The 3,912-nt window shown below is 42.4% G+C and overlaps 1 pseudogene; it reads left to right on the top strand.

Moving 5' to 3' along the window:
• Positions 1-253: 253 nt before the first annotated feature.
• LOC115865551 (SHC SH2 domain-binding protein 1 pseudogene) lies at positions 254-2,247 on the top strand (annotated as a pseudogene).
• The last annotated feature ends 1,665 nt before the right edge of the window (positions 2,248-3,912 follow it).

The raw sequence follows: 3,912 nt of genomic DNA, 5'->3' as shown, positions 1-3,912 counted from the left end.
GCAGGGCAGAGTCCAAGAGTACGTTTCAGACCCATTTGTCCCACTCGGCAGAGTTCTCAGATGTCTCCCCCTCCTTGGAAGTCTTGGTCCTGTGTCCCATTCTCCTGCATCTCCACTGTTTTTAAAAAAATGTAGGGGAATATGGCCAGTATTTTGTAGTAAGTGTAAACAGAGTGTGACCTTTAAAAATTTATTAGAGAAGCAGCTGCGTCATCACATTACTGGGCTGGGCGGCCGCCTGCGGAAACTTGAAATGGATGATGGGTTGCTGGCAGGTGGTGGGGCTGGGGTCGGAGGCTATGGCGCCAGATCCCGAGCGTACCGGCTGGGCTGTGGAAGAGGAGCCGGGGCCCCTCGAGAAAGGTTTGTTCGAAGACGAAGATTCACGCAGTGATTGTAGCAATCATGATAAACCAGGCACTAGTTTACCAAGTTTTGTGCCAGAAAGTCAACTTCTGTTCTATGAGTGATTCAGCGCTTATCAAGATTACAATTTAACTGACTGCAAGGCCTCTGAGGTAAAAGAATTCACAGCTGAGTTCTTAGAGAAGGTCCTTGAACATCTGGATGGCGGGCAGTCTGGCACACTAATGTGTTTGAGGTGCTGGCTACAGTCACAGATGTGGACTTTACAGCCTTGAAGGCAGTGGGGGGGCTTACTGTCCTGGACCTGTACCTCTGTGAATCTCAAGTGAGCACTTTTACTTTGGAGTGTATGAAAGAGCTCCTTGATCTGAAGGAACACTGGTTGCAGGAGCTGTGGATGGTGTTTGATGGTTCTGGAGTATTTGACCAGACAGCACTTGCAACTGAGCATATCAGGTTTTTCTATCAGAACATTTGGAGGAGTTTGGCTGGAGAAGAGGATGAGTATGATTATTTTATTAGATGTGCTGAACCTCGACTGAGATTGCATTATGACATTCTTGAAGACTAAGTTCCTTCAGGACTTATTGTTGACTATCAAAATCTGTTGACTCAGTGTGAGGAGAGTGACAGGAAATTTTTAAATCTGAGAAGCTGTTTGTCACATTGTAACTCTGATTCTGAGCAGAAAAACTCTGATTCTGGCAGGAAAACATCTGGAAGGGTTAAAATTCTATTCAGAGATCGAACAGTTGAAACGAAAGCTAAAACTCATAGAGAATCCTTTGTTGAGATATGCGTTTGGTTATCAGAAGAATTCTAATATACAAGCAAAGGGCATCCGTCCAAATGGCCAGAAGGTCACCCATGTGGTCTCCTCCACCATGACGACTGGTCTGCTGTAGTCCCTGCTCAGGGATAAGCTTTGTCCAGAGCCTTGTACGGAAGAAATAGAAATTCAGTTCCATAGTGATCCATCGTCTGCTATAAATGCCTGCTAGGAGGGCGACACTGTTATTGTTTGTCCTGGCCGTTACGTGGTACATGGTGCATTCTCCATTACCGACTCCATTGAGTTGGAAGGGTATGGTCTACCAGATGATATTGTGATAGAAAAGGGAGGCAAAGGAGACAATTTTTTGTGGATTGTACGGGTGCGGATATTAAAATCTCAAGCATAAAATTTGTTCAGCATGATGCCGTGGAAGGAATCTTAATTATTCACCGTGGCAAGACTACATTGGAAAACTATGTACTGCAGTGTGAAACTACAGGGGTCACAGTATGAACGTCAGCAGAATTTTTAATGAAGAACTCAGATTTATAGGGTGCCAAGGGTGCAGGTATAGAAATATATCCTGGGAGTAAGTGCACCCTGAGTGACAATCAGATCCATCACTGCAAAGAAGGGATCCTCATCAAGGACTTCTTAGATGCACATTATGACATTCCCAAAACATCCATGGTGAATAATGTCATACAGAATAACGAAGGTTATGGTGTTGTCTTGGTGAAACCTACAATTTTCTCTGACCCGCAAGAAAATGCCCAAGATGAAACTGAAGAAAATAAAGTTCAGACAAGTGGAGAGACAGATGTAGCTGAAAGAGTGGATCTAGAAGAGCTGATTCAACGTGCAACTGGTAAAATGGAGCTTTATGTGAGAGTGACCTTTCTGAGCAAGTGGAAAGCAATCGCGAAATTGTAAATGAACTAGTTGCTGCCTCCACACAAAAAGGCCAGATGAAGAAGAAAAGGTTGAGTGAACTGGGGATCACGCAAGCTGATGACAACTTAATGTCACAGGAGATGTTTGTTTCAATTGTGGGGAACCAGTTCGAGTGGAATGGGAAAGGGAGTTTCGGCACAATTTTGTTCTGACCACTGTGACGTAAATAGATAGCAAAAGATTGGATTTTGCACCTGCTGCCCCCAAGAATCACAGCTGCTATCTTACTTTGCTTCATGTCTATATTTTGTATCTGATATATTCGATTGGGTTTGAGGGAAACCTAGATTTATTTCTGTCTGCAGGTGTTGCACATGAAACACTCTTTATAAAGAAGGTCATAAAAACATAAAATAGAAAATATTTGGAGATTTCTTATCTAGAAAGTCTTGCTTTTTCAAACACACAGTTCTCATATGAAGTCTACTAGTAACTTTCTAGTATAAATACACTTTAGCACTTCAAAGAGGAGGAAGAAAGGCAGGGAATGCAAGATGAGTGCACAAAAACGCAATAGGCCTCAATGTGCAGTATTCTATTTTTTTTTTTTCTTTTTTTGCGGTATGTGGGCCTCTCACTGTTGTGGCCTCTCCTGTTGTGGAGCACAGGCTCCGGACACGCAGGCTCAGCAGCCATGGCTCACGGGCCCAGCCGCTCCGCGGCATGTGGGATCTTCCCGGACCGGGGCACGAACCCGTGTCCCCTGCATCGGCAGGCGGACTCTCAACCACTGCGCCACCAGGGAAGCCCTATAATTGTCTTTTTAATCCCAATTATAGTGAGTCCGATATCCATGCTTTATTTGCATAATACTTGTCTTAAAAGCTTTTATGATTGGGAGGTTATCTGCCTTATCAGGCTTATTACTGAGAATTTGAGTGGGAATGCCTTTTTATGTTGAACTATGTAATCATCAAAACAGTAATAGCATAGCAAGTTTGAAACAGAAATGAAACGTGTTATTCAGAACCAGTGCATACACAGAGCATTTTCACTGTTGCTGAATATGAATGATTATAAGAAAGTGCTTTTCTTTCACCATAACAGTATTCGGATCAGATTTCTTACACAGTCAAAATGATTACCTATACAACTTGTATCAGCTCTGTGTTCTTGATATCATATTGTAAAATACAGCTTTTAAAAGTCTTTATATTTTTAAAAAGTATATGTGACATTAAAATTCCTACTGATTAAAATTGTAATGATGAAATCAAAAACATTTATTAAAAAATTAAACAAAAACCCAAACAAAAAATGGAACAGCAACAAATAAAATTACGTGCACTCTAAGCATCGGAAAAGTATGTTTTTTATAAACAGATTGATTGAGATATAGCTGACATACAATAAACTGCACATATGTATTCAACTGGCTAAGTTTTGACACATGTACCCACCTGTGAAACCACCACTGCAATTGAGAGAGTGGACACAACCGTCACCCCCCCAAAAGTCCCTCAGGACCTAAAAGAAAACTGTTTGCTGTCTTCTACCCACAGAACTTCTGACACCAAACGTGTGGGTTTTCCACACCAAGGAATTCTGACACTAGCCCCCCTGGAGTTAGCGCAAACCCCACACGTGGAGTGCTCAGGTGAACTGCTCAGTCCCACAAGACTGGCCCCATTTCCAGTGCCAGTCGCAAGGCTAGGCCTCCAGGATTTCTGAAAGACCAGTTATACATCATGGGTTCCAAAGACCCCCTTCTTGGGTTCAACAATTTGCTAGAATGGCTCACAGAACTCAGGAAAACACTTTACAATTACTTTTTTGTTGCTGTTGTTTGTTTTTTTTAAATAAAGGATACGACTCAG

The sequence above is a fragment of the Globicephala melas genome, chromosome 3 (assembly GCF_963455315.2).
Source record: "Globicephala melas chromosome 3, mGloMel1.2, whole genome shotgun sequence".
Lineage (NCBI taxonomy): Eukaryota > Metazoa > Chordata > Mammalia > Artiodactyla > Delphinidae > Globicephala > Globicephala melas.
The sequence above is the reverse complement of the archived record's forward strand: the minus strand, read 5'-3'. Positions and strand labels throughout refer to the sequence as shown.